Consider the following 22436-nt stretch of genomic DNA (forward strand, 5'->3'; position numbering starts at 1 on the left):
TTGAAATGCACATCTGTCCTTCTGGCCCCATGCTTTTGTTTGTTCGGTTGCCTCACTCTGCTTAGAGCTACAGAACAGAACCCATGGCCTGACTGCTCGGAACTAGGGACCACTGAGTGGAGTCCTTCCATCTTTGCCTGCCTGCATTTTACTGCATGGTTAAGCAAGGCCCAGAGAGGGCAAGTGGCCTGCAGGGTCACACAGCAAGCTAATGGGGGTAGAGGCTGTTCCAAAGCTGTACTCTTCTGTCCTGATCCATTCTACTACCACAGGCTTCCATTTCTGGATCTTAAAGATGGTTGTCATTGAGGACTTTATATACAATTAGCAGTGAAAAGAGTCCTTCTCCCCCAAATCCCAGCCACAGTAACAGAGGGAAAGAGCAGGAGGGTGAAGAAGGGGACTTAGTAGGGAGTGACCAGAGAGGACCAGGCCACCTTCCTGGTTTCTGGAAGGCAGAGCTGATGGTCCTTTTAATTCTTGCCTTCTTAGTGAGAAGCTGCAGCTGACTGGGTCATGCTGAGATTTCCCACCCACTCTTCAGCCCTGTGCACAGTGGCTGTCGGAGGGGCACAACTGTCCCCACTGAGTCTGGCTGTGTGTCCAGGTGGGGTTGTGTCACATCAGAGGGAGGCACAGAGATCAGCCTGCTAGTGGCATTGTCCTTGTCCTGGGTCCCTCCCTCAGTTCTTAACAGGGCATTCCTGTGGGTCAGCCCAAGGGCTGGGGGCAGGGCCACAGAGGTGACAGGGCAGGGTGCTGTCAAGGAGCTCACCCTCCAAACAGGTTAAAAGTGCAGATCCTGACCCAAGAGGTCGGGGTGGGGTGGAGACAGAGGCTGCAGCAGCCCCCCAGGCTGCGATGCTGCTGGTGGCGGAGGTGCTTTGAGGAGTGAGGATTCGGTAGCACTCGGAGCTGAAGGTCTCCTGGGCGCTGAGCACAGGGCGTTTGAAAAGCCAGCTTCTTCACACACTCACTCGGACCTCTCCTTTAGATATCCACCGCCCTCCATCGCCCCTGCAGGCTTCTCCAGGACCTCCTCTTTGCTCATGGTTCCCCTGTGGAAGGGTGTCTCTGGTCAGTGTGCAGAGCAGGCTCAGAGGTCAAGGGCGGAGGCAGGGAGGCCAGTGAGTGGGACTTTGTAGCCGTCTAAGGCAGACATGGGGGTGTCTTGGACTCGGACAATGACAGGAGGAGAAAGAATCAGAGGAAGCCCAAGTAATTAGGTGTGAGACTGGGAACCTTTGATTCCTGGTGGGAGGGTGGTGCCGCTGCTGGGCAGGTGGAACTGGGAGGGGGATGGGAAGAGGGAAAGAGATGTGGCTCTGGCAGTTGCATGGGCCGTGACTCTACCGAGGGTCAGGCTTGGGGACAGTCAGACAGCCCAGTACAGAGCCTGACGTGATTCTTTAGTGACCGTGTGTGATATGCACGGAGGCTGAAGTTTTGGGACCTAAGAGAGATGGCATAGCAGGGGCCACCTGATGGGTAACCCAACCTGTTGTATCCAAAAGTGCCTGGGTAGCACCCCATGTCTTGGCCCTGGGCCACTAATGACAGTTCGTGAGTCCTCTGAGCTATTTAGAGTGGGTGACTGAGAGCAACCTGGCAGGCTGGGCCCTGGCCCTGGGGATGCAGCTGTGCAGAGGTTACCGGAGCCCTTCCTCTCCTGAAGCTCATGTGGCCTGGGACCCACAGGGTAAGGAGTCCTCCTCTACTGTGGAAATGCCATAATTAGACATGTGATGGCCCAACTCACCACAAGGGGGCGCTCATTGGTTTTTCTGTGGTTTTAATTTCCATTCTCAAGGACAAATTTGGGATTCTTGCTTGTCACGGAACAAATAGAACCCTTCCTTCACAAATTGCCAGGCTGACTCCACATGCTGTGGGATTTTCTGTTCCACCATGTTGCTGCTACCCCGCCGTCGCCGAGCCTGGGAAAAGCAGACTAGGTCTGAAGCCAAGATCTCCATTCAACAGCCCAGTGTAGACCTCAGCCTCCAACAGCCTCAGCATTGCACACTGGCCAGCCGCGTGGCCCTGGGCAGGTCCTTTAACCCCCTGGAACATCAGTTTTCCTCAAATGGAAAACGAGGATGCTAATCTTTCCTCCCTCCTAGGATTCTTCCAGGGAAATAAGAGGAAATAGAAGCAGGGTTATACGTTCTTATCAGAGGCCCCCAGGCCTCAGCCCTGCACAACATCCTCATGGATTCTTCTCACCATCACTTACAGAGCTCCCACTTCCAACCAGGCCCTGTGCAGGAGGAGTCTCCTTCGAGGGAGCTGGGGGTCCAGGATGTGACTGACATTCTCTAGGTCTCTCAGCCAATGTGTGGCCCATTTAGGGCTGAATCCTGAGTATCCTAACTACCTGTCAAGGTGACAGGAACTCAGAGCAGTGACTTCAGCTCTCCAAGGCAGGAAAAGTCTCCTAATAATACCTGCCCAGTACCTGTTAACACCTTGGCATTAACTTGGATGGTCACAGAGAACAGAGGCATGCCAACATAGGAGTTTACAAGGAAGCAGGGTCAGATTGCTTGCAGAGATGACTCGGTTTCCTGCAGGTCTGGGCTTTGCAAAACCATAATAGGAGGCATTGTCCAGCTGGTGACTCAAGGCCACCGGGACAGGGGACCACGTGATGTACTTCTTGAATAAGGTTCCAGGAAGGGTTTGCCTCTGTGCACCAAGTTTGGGCTGCTTTCTCTTCTTAGGAAAGAGACATCAAGTGAGCTGGGCTTTAACCTCATCTGAACCCTCTCCTAACCCTCACCCTATCCCTACCCCTAATCCTAACTCTAACCCTAATCCTAACTCTAACTCTGACCTCCGCTCTGTGCCTGTTTAGCCAGAAAATGGCTGGAAGTCAGATTTGCCTGTGGCAGCTCTTCTCAGATGCCTGTACCCAGTGGCTCTTTCTGTCTGTTTTCCACTGGCTTTGCCCACTCCAAAGTATAGCCCTGTGGTTATCATCATGCTTCCACTCAGTCTGTGTGGGTTAAAATCCTGCATCTACTGCTTGCTGGCTGGCTGGCTGTGTAAGGTTGGTGAAGTGATTTAACTTAACTATGACTTAGTTCCTCCTGTGTAAAATAGGTCGTTGCGAGAACTGAATGTTTGTCTCCGAAGTGTTCATAGCGGTGCCTGCTGTGTAATAACGACCATGCAGGGGGAAGCTAGTCTGTATTTCCTCCATCTGCCTCAGTTTCCTTCCTAGTATGGTTTTGCAAAGCCCAGACCTGCATCGAAACCGAGTTATCTCTGGAAGCAATCTAACCCTGCTTCCTTGTAAACTCCTACGTTGGCATGCAAACTGGTGCCTCTGTTCTCTGCGACCATCCAAGTTAATGCCAAGGTGTTAACAGGTACTGGAAAGATGCAATAGAGTGTGAGGGACATGCATTTTTAGGCAACATTGTGTCTAAAGTACTTCACATACATCCTTTGTGCGCTTTAAATAGCTATGCATGATAGGAACCCCTCACCTCCATCCAACTGTGCAAGGTCACTTCTGCTGTGGAGAAGTCACCAAGTCCCCAGCCCCCAGGTGGGGCTTCTCTTCTGACCTTTGTGTCTTCTGGCCCCGCTGTCTCTCCGTCCACTCCTCACTCTGATGGGCTGGTCTAGGTGTCACGAGAGTCGTCGGGAGAGCGCAGTTATAATGCTGACCTTTGTCAATACTCTACTGGAGATGTCTCGCCCTCATTGCGGTTTAAGGAAGGTCAGGTATGGGGTGGGGGTTTCCGCTTCACTGTGTTTCAGCACAGTCACTCAGGGACCCAGGGTGCTTCCATTTGGTGATCCTGACACCCTCCTCCATGTTTGAGCATCCAATAGAGGAAGGAGAGCATGGAGGCTCGTTGGGGTGAGTTATGGGTGGAGATTTGTCTATTGTGTCTGAATCCTGCCTCTGCCCAGGATGCATGAAATGCATGTTTGCTGAATTGAGGGGCTCATTGCAGGGGAGCCTGGAGGACACCTAACTCTGCTGGGGGGAGTGGAGAGAAGCGTTCACCAAAAAGAGCACATTGAGTTGGGTTTTGAAGAGTGAAGAGGAGTTCTCTGGATAAGAAGAGGGGAAGGGCATTCTTGGAAGGAGGAGCACACATGCAAAGGCACATTTAAAAGATGCCCAGCATGGACAAGAAAGGTAAGGACCCACGGTGGTAGGACCATAAATCTATGAGATATGAGGTATGGGGCAAGATGGACAAGCTGTGGAGGAGAGGCTGGAGCCGTAACCAGGGCTGGAGGTGGAAGGTGTTTGCTCCTGGTGTTCCCTCTTTCAAGTGCCAGCCCCAGAGCTCTAAGATATGGGTATCCCTTGCTTCTGTCCTTGGAAGCACTGATGTTCAGTGCCAGGGACCAAAAGGGAGTTCTCCTTCAAAGAATAGCCTGACAGTGCCAGGGACCAAAAGGGAGTTCTCCTTCAAAGAATAGCCTGACAGTTACAAGAAACAGCCCCCTAGGAGACATCTCGCCTGGGAGACACCCTGCAGCCATCCATCTCCCTGAGACATCCTGCGGCCATCTGTCTCCCTGAGACATCCTGCGCTATCTCGCCTTGTGAAGACTTCTAGCAACTGCCGATAAGAGAGCTCCCCCCATCCCCAGCCCATAAATACCCCTGTGTGAACAATAAAAGTTTGCAGCTTGATCAGAACTTTTGTCTTGCTGTCACCCTTCGTGTCTCTTGTCCCTTCATTCCTCCCCATCTAGGTTCGCTGCCCACGTTGATGTGTCCTGCCGGTCGGGGCATTTGGCGCCCAGTGTGGGGCTCGAGCCTTTGACTGAGGGGGAACGCCGTCCTCCGGGAAGACTTGGCCAAGCGGGAGCGTGAGATCGCCTCGGAGACACGACCGAGAGACAGATCCGGGAGGAGAGCGAGGACGACGCGAGGTGAGTGGCACACCATGGGACAAGCAGTTTCGTCACATGAGTTGTTTTTGTCAGGCCTCAAGGAGGCCCTCAAGACACGGGGGGCGCGTGTTAAGAAAAAGGACTTAAAATTATTCTTTTCATACGTAGGAGAATTGTGTCCGTGGTTTCCCCTTGAAGGGACCATTGATGGTAAAAGATGGCTCAGAGTAGGAGACTGTTTAAAAGATTATTATGAATCCTTTGGCCCAGAAAAGGTGCCTATTCCCACCTTTTCTTACTGGAACTTAATTAATGAACTTCTTAAAAGTTCACCCTTTGACAACGGTACCTTAAAACTTGTCAGGATTGGGGAAGAGGCTATGCAAAAGACCTCTCGTCCCCCCTCGGCATGCCCTTCAGTTAATATAGACATAGACCCTTCTCAGTCTCCCCAGGACTCGGGGAACCTTCCTGGTCCCGCTCAAAACCCCGCCCTAATAAATAAGGCTCCAACGGTTACCAACCGCCTTTATCCAGTTTTAAATCCTGGAGACACATTGACCCCTGGGGAGGAGGCTACCTTGGAGAAGGAAGCAGTTCGCTACCATTCAGAAGACCCGCCACCTCTCGGGACCCTGCCACAGCCTATAGGACTTACACATCCCCCTCCCTCATATATCCCTCCTGCCTTTTGTGCTCCGGCCCTTCAGGGGCCAACTGCCCCCTCAGACATTTTTTCTCCACTTCCCCTGCCTGATCTGGCTCCCTTGCGAGAGTCCCTCCAACATAGACGGGAACAGATCCAACTTTTAAAAGAATTAAGATCCCTTGTCTCTGAGCTCAGCTCATTAGCCTTAGGCACAAAGTCAACCCGAGCTGGCCCAAGGCGATCCGATACAAAGGCTAAGCCGCGCCCTCGGCCTGTTCTCACCTTCCCAGTCACCCGCAGTCAGACAGATAAGCCCGCCCAGGCTGAGGACAAAGAGGAGAAAGCGGAGGAAACAGATCTAGAGGAAGAAGCCGAGGAAACGGATCAAGGGGATGAAGCGGGGGGAGGGCAAGAGGAAGATCAGGACTCAGAGGATGAGGAGTTCACCCCTAGGCAGGAAGGAACCCAGAGTGCTTACAAAAAACTAAGCCTGCGCTTTCTTGAAAAACTTAAAAAGGCTTGTGCTCACTATGGACCCACTGCGCCCTACACATTGGCTTTACTAGAGAGTCACGGCGCACAATGGCTTACTCCTAATGACTGGAAATTTTTAGCCCGAGCTACCCTCAGTGCCGGAGACTTCCTGTTATGGAATGCAGATTTCAAAGAGCACTGTCGGGAAACTGCTCAAAAAAATTTAACAAAGGCCTCCTCTAAATCCTGGACTTATGTTAAGCTAGTGGGCAATGCGCCCTTTGACACTAACCCTAAACAGGCGCGTTTCCCTGCTGGACTTTTGGCGCAGATTCAGACGGCTGGCTTACAGGCTTGGAGACGCCTCCCTCAAAAGGGCTCGGCTACCACTTCCCTGGCAAAAATCCGACAAGGGCCTGACGAGCCTTATAGCGACTTTGTTGCCCGGCTTAACCTAGCCGCGGAGCGCCTGCTTGGACCAAGCGAAAGCGAAAGCCCCTTTGTAAAACATCTTGCCTTTGAAAACGCCAACCCGGCATGTCAGGATGTTCTTCGACCACATAAGGACAAAGGGGAACTTTCTGACTTTATTAGACTCTGTGCCGGGGTGGGTGCAGCCCATGCCATGGGTCTGGCCATAGGTGCTGCCTTTAACAAGGCCTTTCGCAATCCTGGCTCACGTACTTGCTTTACTTGTAAACAGCCTGGCCATTTTGCACGCGAGTGTCCGACAGGCAAGCAAAGCCTAGGGATGGTGTCTCCTCAAACCGGGGCTAAACCGCCCCCAGCCACCCCTTGCCCTAGATGTGGTAAAGGTCGTCACTGGGCCAGTGAGTGTAGATCTAAGACAAATGCCCTTGGACAGCCTACTTCTTCCCGCTTCCCGGGAAACTCCCTGCGGGGCCGGCCCCTGGCCCCGACCTCCCCCAGGACAAACCTAGGGGCAATAAGGTTTGTTCCCTCCCAAACTCCCAACCTACCTCAAAATCCTTCTCCACGATTGCCTCCCTCCAACGAGCCACCCCAGGCAGCGCAGGATTGGACCTCTGTGCCACCACCGATACAATATTAGACTCCATGCAAGGGCCCCAGATAATACCCACTGGAATTATGGGTCCCCCTCCATCTCATACGTGTGCCCTTATTCTTGGAAGGGCCTCTACTACCTTACAAGGTGTTCAGGTCTTCCCTGGCATTATTGATAATGATTTCACTGGAGAAATAAAAATACTGGCCACAGCTATTAATGGAGTTGCAGCCATCCCAACAGGAACAAGACTCGCACAATTAATACTCCTTCCCTTAGATTCAGGAGGCACTTCCACCGCCCAAACCCTACCTCGGGGCACTGCCTCCCTGGGCTCCTCTGATGCGTATTGGGTTCAGCCCATTTCTCACGATAGACCCACCCTTACCCTACTTATTGAAGGAAAGGACTTCCAAGGAATCCTAGATACTGGGGCTGATGCCACAATTATCTCTCAAAAATACTGGCCATCAGGCTGGCCCCTCACCCCATCCTTGACTGACCTTAAAGGGATAGGACAGTCAAAAAATCCTCTGGTCAGCTCTAGGGCTCTTAGCTGGACTGATAAAGAGGGTAATAAGGGAACTGTCACTCCTTTTGTCATTCCTGACCTCCCCGTTAACCTATGGGGCAGAGATATTTTGAGTCAAATGGAAGTTATTCTTGCCAGTCCCAATTCCATAGTGACTCATCAAATGCTTCGTATGAATTTTGTTCCTGGTACAGGCCTTGGGAGACTGAGACAAGGACTGGTTGAGCCCATGCAACCCATACAAAAAACAGATACAAATGGACTTGGGTATTCGGATTTTTAGTGTCGGTCCCTGACCCTCCTGTACCCCATGCAGATAAGATTATTTGGGAGACTCAGACTCCTGTGTGGGTGGATCAGTGGCCCCTTACCCAAGAAAAATTGGAGGCTGCCTCCATGTTAGTGCAGGAACAGCTGGCAGCCGGCCATGTAGAGCCCTCAACCTCACCATGGAATACTCCTATTTTTGTTATCAAGAAAAAATCAGGCAAGTGGCGCCTTTTACAAGATTTACGTGCTGTTAATAAAGTTATGCGCCCAATGGGAGCACTACAGCCAGGCATTCCCACACCAGTGGCTATTCCCAAAAACTATTGTAAAATGGTTATTGACTTAAAAGATTGCTTTTTTACCATTCCTTTACATCCTGAGGATAGACCCTATTTTGCCTTTAGTCTCCCTCGCATTAATTTTCAGGGCCCTATGCAGAGGTTTCAATGGAAGGTTCTCCCCCAAGGTATGGCTAACAGCCCTAGTCTTTGCCAAAAATATGTGGCTCAAGCAGTAGACCCTGTAAGAGAGCGATGGCCACAAACTTATATTTTACATTATATGGATGATTTGTTAATTGCTGCACCTAATAACCATGACCTTAATAATTGTTACTTGGACCTTTACAAAGCCCTCACTACCTTGGGACTACAGATAGCTCCTGATAAGGTTCAAACACAAGACCCTTATACCTATTTGGGCCTTAAACTTCAAGATAATCAGATCCAAATTCCTAAAATACAACTACGTGTGGACCAACTTCACACCCTTAATGATTTTCAAAAATTACTGGGGGATATTCAATGGCTAAGACCATATTTAAAATTACCCACTTGTGTACTTCTGCCCCTTAATGATATTTTGAGAGGTGATTCCCACCCCTCCTCCCCTCGAAAGCTTACTCCTGAGGCACGACAGGCATTAAACCAAGTCACAGAAGCCATTGCCCAACAGTTTGTTACACAAATTTCCTATAACCTGCCTCTGGTTCTGGTTATTTTACATACTCCTCATACACCCACAGGAATATTTTGGCAGCGGAATCCACATTTTAAAAATAAAGGCTGCCCCTTGCTTTGGGTCCATTTACCCACCACATCCTCCAAGGTTATTACTGTTTATCCTGCTCAGGTAGCTTCTATTATTATCAAAGGTCGTTTGCTTTCTCGACAACATTTTGGCAAAGACCCTGATAATATTTTAATTCCATATACTAAGGACCAAACCCAATTTTTACTACAGACAGGGGATGAATGGGGTATTGCCCTATCAGGCTTTTTGGGAACAATTGATAACCACCTCCCCAATGACCCCCTTTTACATTTTGCCCAATTACATCCATTTATTTTTCCCAAAATTACTCAAAAGGCTCCCATTCCCCAAGCCCTTACTGTCTTTACAGACGGCTCCAGTAACGGCCGTGCGGTCTTTGTTGTCAATAATCAGCCTACCATCTTTGATACTGTCTATCAGTCAGCACAGCTTGTGGAATTGTTTGCCATAACACAAGTTTTTATAACATTTTTCGATAAGCCTGTTAATATTTATACAGACAGTGCCTACATTGCTCATTCTGTGCCCCTGCTGGAAATTTCACCTGCCATTAAGGCTTCTTCCAATGCGGCCTTTCTGTTTCACCAGCTTCAGCAGCTAATTCAGGCCAGACAACACCCATTTTTCTTAGGACACATCAGGGCACACTCTGATCTTCCCGGCCCTCTAACACAAGGCAATGCCCAGGCTGATGCAGCAACTCGTTCCATCTTTCCAATTTTTGTTGGCTCCGTTCAAAAGGCCACGGAGTTACACAATCTTCACCATTTAAATTCCCAGAGCCTTCGATTACTTTGTAAAATTACCAGGCAGCAGGCACGAGAAATAGTAAAAGCATGTCCTGCTTGCGCTGTCTCCCTCCCCATTCAACACTTGGGAGTTAATCCCCGAGGATTGCTACCTAATCAGGTTTGGCAAATGGATGTCACTCATTTTCCTGAATTTGGAAAAACCAAATATATACACGTTTCTATAGATACCTTCAGTGGCTTTATTTTCGCATCACCACATTCCGGAGAAGCTACCAAAGATGTCCTTTCCCATCTTGTTTCAGCCTTTTCCATAATGGGTAAACCAATTCATATTAAAACAGATAATGGTCCTGCATATACCAGTGCCAAGTTTAAACAGTTTTGTGCCACCTTGCAAATTTGTCATACTACTGGAATTCCATACAACCCTCAGGGCCAAGGCATTGTGGAACGTGCCCATCTTACCTTAAAGACTTGGCTAACCCGCCTTAAGGCTTCCGCCCTTATATTTACCACTCCCAGGGATCGCCTTAACCATGCATTATTTGCCCTTAATTTTCTTACCCTAGACAGTGAAGGCCATTCGGCCGCAGACAGACACTGGCATCCCTCGTCCAGTTCTGTTCGTCCCCCTGTTATGTGGCGCGATCCCCTTACAAACAAATGGAAAGGCCCAGATCCTGTCCTCATCTGGGGACGAGGCTCAGCTTGTGTTTTGGACCAAGAGCAAGCAGCCCCAAGATGGTTACCAGAACGCCTGGTTAAACAGGTTCATGACTTACCTCCACCCAGGGACGGAGACCCTCCCCCTGAGGACAAATTTTCCTCTTTTTCAGATGCAGCCAATAATCTGTGTGAGGATCCTGCTTAAGGCACTTCTGTTGAACAGGTTTGTACACGGAGGCCTTGGCCCTCCACCTTCCAACATCAGGAAGTACCTTTTTGGCCCCCCCTGTGAATGCAGGGGAGGATTTTGGACTCAGGCTCCCACTAGTTGGACCCAGACTGCTGACTGCATGACTAAGGTGGCTTACCTCCGTGCTGAGGTTGACCATAAACTCGGAGGATTTCATAAGCCTGAATGGGTATGTGTTAACAAGCCAAAGATTATTCCCCCCAGTACAAGTAAAGCTCTCCAAAATTGTTCTGCAACTTGTACGCATACCCAGGCGATGCATGTCTCTTGTTATGTGTCAGCCTCAATTTGTGTTAACAAGCAGGGAGAACAATTTTTTGAAGCCACCCTAACCAAAACTCATGCAGCAAGGGGGACCACTATTCATTATACTCCCGTTCTCTTTGACCGGGGAGGAGAAGGCATATACACCAAGTTACAGTCAGCTGGATGCCAAGGCACTGTTGGTAAACCCTCCTGCTGGCCCATTAAGGCCCCTACAGGGGTCTCTGATGGTGGAGGACCCACTGATGCTGTCAAGCATCTTCAGATAATCAAACTTTTGAAACCACAAATCCCTGAGCTCACATATCATCCCTTAGTGCTGCCTAAATCCCAGCTCCCAGATTTAGATACCAATACATTAGATATTTTGGGAACTACCTTCTCCTTGCTTAATAATTCCAACCCCACCCTTGCTGGTGATTGCTGGCTCTGCATGACAACAGGGGCAGTCATGCCTATGGCGGTTCCTATAAATTCTATCATAGACAATTATAATACATGCCAACCCGGATTTCCTTTTAAAGTACAGCCTATAGGCACATTTACATTATGTCTTTTAGGTGCGATGCAAAATAATACCTATGATATTGATGTTGGAGTTACTTCCTTTGGAAATTGCTCAACAGTAAAAAATTATTCCTCACCCACCCCATCTCTTTGTCCCCCCAATGGCACAGTTTTTATGTGTGGAGGAAACTCAGCCTTCCCCAGGCTTCCAGCGAATTGGACCGGTGGCTGTGTTCTTGCCTTATTACTCCCTGATATAACTATTGTCCCAGGAGATGAACCTCTACCCATTCCTAGCCTAGACACCTTAGTTAAAAGACATAGGAGGGCAATACAGGCCTTACCACTCCTTGCCACCCTTGGAATTACAGCTGCTGTGGGCACAGGTACAGCTGGCTTAGGCACAGCTATACACTCTTACCGTCGTCTATCTCAGCAACTTATAGATGATGTACAAACTCTATCAGGAACCATTAAAGATATACAGGACCAAATAGACTCCCTGGCAGAAGTTGTCCTTCAAAACAGACGAGGCTTAGATTTGCTGACAGCTAACCAGGGAGGTGTTTGCTTGGCCTTAGGGGAACGATGCTGCTTTTATGCCAATAAATCAGGCATAGTACGGACTAAAATTAAGCAGCTTCAAGAAGATCTAGAAAAGAGACGAAGGGAACTATTTGAAAATCCCCTCTGGACTGGGCTTAATGGATTTTTACCCTACCTTCTTCCACTATTAGGCCCTTTGTTGGGTTTACTTTTAATAATGTCCATAGGACCCTGCATTATAAACAGGCTGGTTCAATTTATTAAAGAACAGATTAATATTTTAGCCTCTAAGCCCATACAGGTTCACTATCATCGTCTGGAGATGGAAGACCGCGCTGCCAACATTTAAAAGGATGCTATACCCTTCTCACAGGTTTATTTCTTAAGTTTACATCCCCACAGATCCTCCTTTCTTAAAAGTGTCCTTTTACCTGAACACAAACAAGACCAAACCAAAAAGTAAATTGTATGATATTTACTAATTACTGGCCAGTCATTTTGACTCTTGTTTTTTCCTTAGATTCTGTATTTTTTGAGCTCATGGACAAGTTAATGCTTTCTGATCAGTTCTATTTTTGATGAACTGTGGAGTTTTTAAACATTGCAATGAAAAAAAAAAAAAAAAAAAAAAAACACTACAAGGCCTTGTGTATGTGTTACACTCATGTTATGTGTTGTATGTCCTATGTCTGTGTGTGTGTATGTCCATATATTATGCAGTTATATGACAATTGGCAGATATACAAAGAGCGCTCAGAAAAAAAAAAAAAAAAAGGGGATCCAAATATCTTTGATTCACGTGATTCAAATGGTTCAATTTAAACTGGGTAAACAGATAGAAGTAAAGATGTCTTTAAAATTAAGCTTATAAGTTTTTCTAGGTTTTCAATAATAAAATGTTGATGTCTATAAAATAATTGCTTAAATTCAGAAATTTACAAGTATTATTTCAAAATGTGGAAAAAAAAAAAAAAAAAGTCTATATGATTAAGTTAACAAAAGGGTTTAAGCAAGTGATGAAAAAGGTCTGTGTAAATTGGTTATATGTATAAGTTTTTAAAATTATACAACTATGGTTAAATAACAACTGTTATTTCTTCAATATTGTAATGTTATTTCTTTAAGAGCTAAACTTGGTCAATATAAAATCATCAATGTAATTATGGTGCTATTAATTCATATCTTCCAGGTATAGAAGTCTGTAAGGTAGAAGCTTCAAAAGAGCATTATATCAAGCTGGTGTTCTGAAGTTATATGGTAATTTTAGGCTTAACAAAAAAAAAAAAAAAAAAAAAAAAATCTTGGAGATTTATTTATATCATTTGTGTTCTCTAACTGGATTTGTTATCAATAAGATATGTAAAGTTCCATGTTACTTTACACTGAGATACAATTTAAATGTATTTTCTAGTTAATGGGAGCCTAATCTGTGTGAAGGTTTTATTGTACAACACAAAAGTACTTTGCTACTTAAAAAAAAAAAAAAAAAAAAAAATAGGGGGGGGTAGAAGTTTTCAGCCTTTAGTTCATGTTGTAGATGTGATGTGTTAGCTAATGTTCATGTAAACTTGAGCAACAATTTATGAAAGCTTTGTAAAATGATCAGCTTCAGAACTATAGTACTTAAGATTTATAAAGAGCCCTGCCTTGCCTGAGATAAGGCTGTATGTCCCGTCTCACTACATGTGAGAGTAACTATGAAAGAAGCAGACCAGATTTCAGTACATTTAAAAGTTGTGTCCAAAAGTTGGTTCTTGTCACGATTACCAGGATCTCAAACAGGGGATTATAATATATAACTCTGCCAGAATTCAAGGTAGCTATTACATAAACTAAATATGCTTTTACCCTAGTTAATTTTAGTTTGTAGTTTGCTTATAGGTGGTCTAAGGATTGCTTGTTGCTGTTCTACAGAGATACTGATTTAAGAACACACAACCTGGGCTAATTTAAGATAAGGAGTTATCACCTACAGGATAGAGAGACATTAAAGCCCAGTACTATTAATATAAGGCTGTTAAAACTTATTTGCTGGATGTTTAAGATTAAGTTCTAAAATTAAAGTTAAATTAAAAGGGCCAAGAAAACCAATATTTGGCTCTTGCCCTCAGAGTCAGTCTGAGTCAGGGAATAAGGGACTTCTCCAAAGGGCTCTGCAACCCTAGGCCACATAACCTCCTGAACAGGGAGATTAATGAGACCAGTGGAGGACAGAAAGCCAATCAGTGCATTTGCTGTGAAGAGGAGGGTTATCAGAAAAGGGAGACATCCCTGATGCTTCCAAGGGAAGCCACATGGTCAAGCAAGGCCTGGACCCATCCTAGCGCAAATGGCACTAGCAGAACTGAGAAGCTGCTGTGAAGTTCCCAAGGATTTCCAGAGTAACTCAGCTGACTTAACAATAGGTAGAAACAAAAATCAGTTTGACTTGCTTCATCTTAAACACTTAGCAAAGACAGTCAAAGCCTAAACACTGCTATTCCTGGGCATTTTAAATGATAATAATAGTTAAATGTAACTTCCAAAAATAAGTAAACTGGAAGCTGCAAAAGAGATTCTCAGACAGGAATACCTGATAACTATCAAAAGGGATTGCCAGAATAGTTTTTAGTTTAAGGCCTTTATTTCTAACCTACACAGGTAGGCTTAATGTTTGCTAGTATGGTTATCCAGCCTTAAGTAACAGAATTAAAGATTTCTCTATTAGACATAGGCCGGTAAGGTATGGTCATATATTTTATATAAGTAAGGGGGAGATGCCAGGGACCAAAAGGGAGTTCTCCTTCAAAGAATAGCCTGACAGTGCCAGGGACCAAAAGGGAGTTCTCCTTCAAAGAATAGCCTGACAGTTACAAGAAACAGCCCCCTAGGAGACATCTCGCCTGGGAGACACCCTGCAGCCATCCATCTCCCTGAGACATCCTGCGGCCATCTGTCTCCCTGAGACATCCTGCGCTATCTCGCCTTGTGAAGACTTCTAGCAACTGCCGATAAGAGAGCTCCCCCCATCCCCAGCCCATAAATACCCCTGTGTGAACAATAAAAGTTTGCAGCTTGATCAGAACTTTTGTCTTGCTGTCACCCTTCGTGTCTCTTGTCCCTTCATTCCTCCCCATCTAGGTTCGCTGCCCACGTTGATGTGTCCTGCCGGTCGGGGCAGTTCAGGTTATTTTAGCCCAGAATGATCCAGACTGACCTTCACAGCCACCCACTATTATTTTTATTATCTAATTGATTACTGCTGGTTTGTTTAATAAGTTGACTTTTGTTTATTATATTTGTATGTAATGAACTTGCTAAATTCACTTGTAGATTCTTCTGGATTTGTTAGGTAGATAATCATGTCATGTGTAAATTATGACAGTTTTATTTCTTTCTCTTTTGATTTCTTTTCCTTGTCTTATCTCACTGGCTAGGATCTCTAATAAAATGTAATAAATTCAATAATAGCAGACACCCTTGACTCTTTCCTAATCTTAGGGAGAAATGTGCAGCATTAACCATTTAGTTAAGGTTTACTTTTGATTCTTTTGTTTTTTGATATAAGGTATTGAACCCAGGGGTGCTTAACCACTGAGCCACATCCTCAGCCCTTTTTTATATTTTACTTAGATACAGGGTCTCAGCTAAGTTACTGAGGCTGGCTTTTAACTCTTGAACCTCCTACCTCAGCCTCCAAAGTCCCTGGGATTATAGGCATCTGCCACTGCACTTGACTAGATTGATTTTTTTATCAGATTGTTTCCTTTCATTATAGTTTGTAATTTTTTTAAATCATGAATTGGTGTTATTTTATCAACTGCTTTCTCCATATCTATCAAGATAATCTTATAAACTTTCCTACTTACTCTGTTAATGAGATAATTTTGTTAGTGGTTATCAATGGAGGATAATGTCCCAGAGACATTTGGCACTATCTGGGATATTTCTGATGAACTCACGTGTGTGCACTACTGGCATCTACCGGTTAGAAATCTGGGGTGTTGGTAACATTCTACAATGCCCATGACTGTACCCCACAGCAAAGAATCAGCTAAGAATCATCAAAAGTGCCGAGGTTGAGAAGTCCTGATTTTGTTTCTGAGTGTAAAATCAACTTTGCATTTGGGAAACAAAACCAACACGGTCGTGACCCGGGGAAGCACTTGAAGCTTAGGAATAGTCACTGAAGCCATGTACGTGAATGAGGTCATCTAGGACATGCAAAAGGGTGGACATCTGGTCACCAATGGGGGTGGGAGCAGACCTCCCCCAGGCCATGTGGAAGTGTACTGGGGCTAGACTCAGTGGTAGTGCCCTTCTTTGTGGGCAGAGGAGAAGGGGAAGCCGAATCCCACGGCCTGTGTATTCTCCCCCTACACCATTTCCATTTTAGGGCCAAGGTAGCAAAGTCCTGAGTAGGTGGTGATGACCTGTGCTCAGCTGGAGAGAATGGAGGCTTGTGAGGGATGTGGGGTTATCAGGGGTGAAGACATCAGCACCGTGGGAAGGGCAGGCAGGTAGAGGGGAGAAAGAGCCAGCACGCGTGGGGCCCTCCTGTGGGGTGCCAAGAACAGAGACTGACCGAACGTATGGCAGACTGTCTTTTCATTCAGGTTAATTCAGCCCTCTGAGTCACAGTTTCCCCACCTGTGAAGCAGGAGTAGCGACAGTTCTGGGAATTATAACTAACCAACAAAATTCAGGTGTCTCTTGATTCCTCATCTCGAAGGCTTACTATGATGACTTGTGAAATTGCCACCTAAGACTCGCTGAGCTGACGTGTGCGCCAGAGGTGACTTCTAAGTTATGGGGTGCCAGGTGAGTGTGCGGTGTGCACCGCAGCCCTTTTCTGCACAGAGCACACCTCTTTCTTACCCTGTTCACGAGCTGGGTACCGTTGCTAGCAGCTTCCTCACCTGAGGAGTGAAAATGTCTTCGAGGAAATTTGAAAACCAGTGAAGAAAGTAGGTGAGCCTAAGTGCACTAGAAATGCCCTCCATAAATAGATGACGCAGAAATGACATGAGCTCATAAATGGGGTCAGGTTGGCATGAGCAAGTGTCATCAGCTGTGCCTGTGTCAGGAAGTCAGACCAACTTTGATGACAAGTAAGAAAGGTCACGAGACACACAGATGCATAGAAGTGAAAATCCAATGGCCAAAGCTGGACGAGGCGTTACACACCTGTAATCCCAGGGGCCCGGGAGGCTGGGGCAGGAAGATCTTGAGTTCAAAGCCAGCCTCAGCAACTTAGGGAGGCCCTGAACAACTCAGTGAGACCCTGTCTCTAAGTAAAATATAAAAAGAGCTGGGGATGTGGCTTCATGGTAAGCAATCCTTGGTACAATAAAATAAAATGAAATAAAATCCAGAGTGTGGCCCCCAGAGGGATAGAACTGTGAACAACAACAACAACAAAAAAAAAATGGTGTCCACTTGGATTTTTTTAAAAATTCCATCAGCTCATCCATGGCTTCACCATAGACAATGGGTCACAGACATTCACTTCCTGAGTCCTAAATGTCCAGAAGAAAGGGTGTCCACCAGTCCTTTGGGTGTGGACATGGGGTCTTCATCCCACCTCTTCCAGCCACAGGCTCTTCCTGTCTCTGCTCCACCTCTCTTTGGCAGCTGCCCTGAGGATTTTCAAATTGGCTTATCTGTGTATCTTATTATGCTGAGTGGCACTTGTATCCAACACATATTTACCAATTCAGCATAATTTCCCTTATAGTGCATGTTTGTTGAAAGAAAAGACAACATGTGTCCCATACTGCACAGTGTCGGGCGGCCGTGTCTGTAGCACCCAGTGAGGGCAACGCTTCACGATGTATGGAGATTATATACTTCATATTATGTAGAAATTCTTGGTGGTGTGTTAAATAGATGATTAGGAATATTTTAGTATTACCAGAATATTTTAGTATTACCAGTTGGGCTTTTTCAATGGGCTATGAACACAATACTCATTTTTTTAAAATTTAAAACAATGGAATATAAGCTCCTGATGGCCAAGTTTTCTCCGGCTGCCTGGGGAGCCACAATGAGTGAGGGTCTTCAATTGTTCCAAAGGACAATCTGGAAGTTTTCAGAGTATTGAGAGGAGACAGACAAATCCGGGAGCTGTAAGCTGAATGAACTAAGGGACCTAGAGCCAGAGACCCAGCATGTCAGGTGCAGGAGCCTGGGGATCCTTGGAGAGCAGGGAGGACATTGTGGCCTCACCAGGGAAGAGCCAGGCCCAGGGCTGCCTTATGGACCCGTCATCAGATGAAGCCTGAGCTCCTGCCTCTCCTGCCGGGGCCTTCCCCCTCTTAGTCTACCTGGGCCAACCTTCTCAACTACTGGTGGGAAAACTGAGGCCGCAGAGGAACAACTTGGCCAGGGTCACTGCACCGGCAGAGATGGGAGTCAAATCAGAACATCCAGACCGGTCAGCAGCCTTAGACTCCAAGTCCAGCTCCTTGTCTCACAGCTGAGAACAGCCCGGGAGGTGCTGTTCTGCCAGATTCTGGCCTTGCTGGTGCTGTATCCCGGGTTGGGCAGGCGGAGGTGCCATGACTGAGCCTAGACTGAGGGGGCAGGGTGGTGTAGGGGCAGGGGGGCGGGGGAGGGGGAGGGGGAGGTTCCTGTGGGACACAAGCAGTTGCTTGAGTGGGCCTGGCCGTGGGCTGGGTTTGGCCCAGGGGCAAAAGTTGAAGGAAATGGGCTCTTGAGGCGATTCCAGAAGAGCCTCGGATACCTGCACAGAAATCTCTGACATTGAACAAAGGGCAGGATTCTTATTGATGGGGATGGGAACGTGTGGATTCTTAAGTCTAATTCCCAAGAGAAGGAGGGAGGAGAGGAAGAGAATGAAACTCCGAAGAGAGTCTCAGAGCTTGAGAGGACCCCCACATTTTTACAGACAGGGAACCTGCCACTGAGAGAGGGCAGAGACTTGGCCAGACCCACAATGTCAGACAGGACCCAGGCCAGACCCGGCTGTTTCCTGGCCCTTTCCATTTCAACATATTAAGAATAGTTCTCCACAGTGACTGCCGGGCTGGCTGTATCTTTCTAGAATCTCTGTAAACAGAGGGAGCAGCTGGCTCTTGCCCAGAATCTGAGGCCTTTCATGTGTCGTCAAGGCTGTCTCCAGCCCTCCTCCATCTGGGCTCCTAGATTTCCTCCTCCCACAGCATGTATTTCCCCAGCTCCGGGGCTGCTGGCCACATCTCACCCCTGGGCCTTTCCAGAACAGAGGCCCCAGAATAGCCTTAGTGGACTCACTTGAGCAGAAAATGTCTTCCAAGGAAGCTGGGCCTTGAAGTTTCTAATTCCTTTCTTACTCACGAGCTGCAGTTTCCTTTTTTAGAACATGAACTCAGAGGACGCCGCTTCTTGCCTCTCCATGAATAGACTGTCTCCCAGGCACAGAATTCCAGGAATTGACGGGGCCACCAAAGACGATCTGTCGTGGGACTTTCAAGATTGGCTCAAGGGAAGAGCATGCACATCCCTTTCAGTGTGGCCAGAGCCAACCCTGAGGGTCTAAAAAATTCATCCTGGTACCTAGTCTGATGCCACTGTGGACCCAACAGGAACCTCAAGATCCCCAGCTTCACATCTATCCACACTGGCTCACTCTCTCCTTCATTAACAATTGAATGAGTTTTTTAGGGAGGGGATGCTGAGGATTGAACCTGGGGTGCCTTTACCACTCAGCCCTAGCCCCAGCCCCTACTTAATTTTTTTTTCTTTAAATTTTGAGACAGACTGGCCTTGAACCTGTGATCCTCCTGCCTCAGCTGTTGCTGGGATGTCAGGCATGTACCCCTGCAGTGGGCCCTTTACCAAGTCTTTATTGAGCACCTGCTCTGCAGCAAGCCTTCTAAGCAGTAGCTTCTTTTTAGATAATGGTAGACAAATTAGACAAAATCCCTGCTCTTGAGAAATTAATATTTTTGAGAAATTAATATTTATGAGGGCAATGGTAGGTGGAGGGTGTGGAGGTGCACACCTGTAATCCCAGCAACACAAGAGGCTGAGGCAAGAGGATCACAAGTTCAAAGCCAGCCTCAGCAACTTAGCAAAGCCCTAAGCAACTTAGCGAGACCCTGTCTCAAAATGAAAAATAAAAAGGGCTGGGATGAGGGGAGGGGGGATAGTAGGGGATAGGAAAGGTAGCAGAATACAACAATTACTAATAGGGCATTATGTAAAATTGTGGATGTGTAACCGACATGATTCTGCAATCTGCATTTGGGGTAAAATTGGGAGTTCATAACCCACTTCAATCTAATGTATGAAATATGATATGTCAAGAGCTTTGTAATGTTGTGAACAACCAATTAAAAAAAAAAAAAGAAAAAAAAAGGGCTGGGATGTGGCTCAGTGGCTAAGTACCCCTGGTACTGGGTTCAATCCCCAGTATATAAAAAAAAAAAGGTTGAAAGAGAACTTTGTGCTATTTTATACATAGCCAGAGGCAGCAGAGGACAGAGCTTTGGCTTTGGATGGACCTGGGTTTAAAACCTACTCTCTTCTATGATCTTGAGTGGCTGAACTTCTTTGAGCCTTGTTTCCTCAATCTTAATGTGAGGATAAAAATGACTACCTTATTCTCAACATAGAGAGTTATCCTCATGATCCAGCAAGTGTGCTCCAGGGTTATAGATCCAAGAGAAATGAAAACACGTCTACACAAAAGCTGGAACAGAACGTCGGCAGCTGCAGTGTCCGAGAGCCCAAAGACCGAAATAACCCAAATGCCTAGCGCCTCGGTATATTCACACCGTAAAATAGTATTCAGCAATAAAAAAGAATGCAGTCCTAATACATACTAAAACATGGATGAACCTTGAAAACATGCAACATGAAAGAAATCAGACACGGAGGACCACATATCAGGGTTCCTCTTATGTGAAATATCCAGAGAGGCAAATCCACAGAGAGGAAAATAGATTAATGGTGGCCTGGGGCTGTCAGGGAAGGAGGAATTAGGGCGTGATGGTTAAGTGGCACAAGGTTTCTTTTTGGGGGGGGGCAATGAAAAAAATTCTGAAATTGATCACGGTGGCAGACGCACAATTCTGTGAGGATACTAAAAGTCGCTGACTTCTACACTTTAAATGGTGAGTTTTATGGTGCGTTGATTATGTCTCCATAAAGCTATAAAAAGAAAAAAAAATATCCTACTGCATAGGGCTCTCTGAGGACTAAATGAGTCAGGACTACAATGTCTGGGGCATAATGTCTGACACTGGTAGGTGTTCAAGAGTGGTAGGTGTTTAATCTGTTGATAATCCTGAAACCTTAAAGGGTTTATATAAAACCTTAAAAATATGTCCATTGTCAGTGTAAGAATGAGGTGACCTCTGGCATCCAGGACTTGTCTTGAGGAGGTGGCCCTCCTTGTCCCTAGGCCTTGCCCTTTGTTTTCCTGTCAAAGTCCTCCTGGTACCATGACCCAGTTCAAGTGCCACCTCTGCAAAGCCTCCTGTTAAATATCTGGGGCATTTTCTGTAGTGCACCCTACATTCAGAGGCAAGCTTTGTCCCCATCTGGCTTTGTGAACACACTGACCATGTGTGGTGCTGTCCACGTCCAGCTCCGCGGCTCCAGTGCGAGATCCCGCGGTGAGTTCTCCAAGCACACTCTCGATACTCCTTGGCAGGGCGGTTGAGAGACAGTTCTTGTGACCTCTGTCCTCTGGTGTGTTAACCCTGTGATTACAAGATGCTACATGGCCCGAGGGATTTGTTCAATGCAATTAAGGTTACTAAGCAGCTGAGGTGCTGGGGAGCTGGGAGAGGCTGACACAATCCCAGGAGACCTATGAAGGCAGTGTTTTTTTTTCTTTGCCTGAGAGCGGAAAAGGCAGTCAGGGAGAACCAAGCATCCGGCAGGTTTGACTCACGGTTTTCCTCTGTGAGATGGAGCGAAGGACCTCAGAGCAGCCACCAAGAGCTGCTGACAGCTATGACCCTATAGATGACACCCAGAAAGAAAGGGAACCCCCCCACCCTGCCCCATGCTACAAGCACAGGAACCTGACCTCTGCCAATACCTTGAAAGAACCTGGAAATGGGTTCGTCCTCAGAACATTCAGACAAGCCAAAATCTTGACGTGGCCTTGTGAGACCTGCAGAGAACCTGGTTGAACCCACTTGAACTTCCGACCTACAGGATTCGAGTTAATAAATAGGTGTGATTTTAAATGGCTGTAACTGGGATCATTTGTTATGCAACAATGGAAAACTAATGCAACACCCAGCTGCATAGAGGAGTTCTAGCCCTATTTTACAAGTGGAGAGGCCCTGGGGAGGTGAAGTCATTTGCTCAGGATGACACAGCACAAATAGTGACAGGACTGAGCTTCAGCCGGAGCCTGGGCAAGCAGTTGGCAAACATTTTCTGTAAAGGTTCAGATAGCAAATTTCTCAGACTCGAGAAGCCTGGCTTGAGCCACCCCTTTCACAAAACTGAACGTCAGGATCCCATTGCCATTTGATGTTAAGGAAGGTGTTTTCTTCCAACCTGGGGGACATGGGCTGTGTTCCTGGCAGGGGACACAGCAGCCCACCATTGCATAGCCCATGCTGTCTACAGCA

The 22436-nt window shown here is 46.8% G+C and overlaps 1 long non-coding RNA gene across 1 annotated transcript; it reads left to right on the forward strand.

Annotated features, from left to right (window-relative positions):
• The first annotated feature begins 4176 nt into the window (after positions 1-4176).
• LOC144368061 (uncharacterized) lies at positions 4177-14923 on the forward strand. Its single transcript, XR_013427801.1, has 2 exons — positions 4177-4908; positions 10463-14923. It is a non-coding gene; the product is annotated as an uncharacterized LOC144368061 (long non-coding RNA).
• Positions 14924-22436: the final 7513 nt, after the last annotated feature.

This window comes from Ictidomys tridecemlineatus, chromosome 11 (genome assembly GCF_052094955.1).
Source record: "Ictidomys tridecemlineatus isolate mIctTri1 chromosome 11, mIctTri1.hap1, whole genome shotgun sequence".
NCBI lineage: Eukaryota > Metazoa > Chordata > Mammalia > Rodentia > Sciuridae > Ictidomys > Ictidomys tridecemlineatus.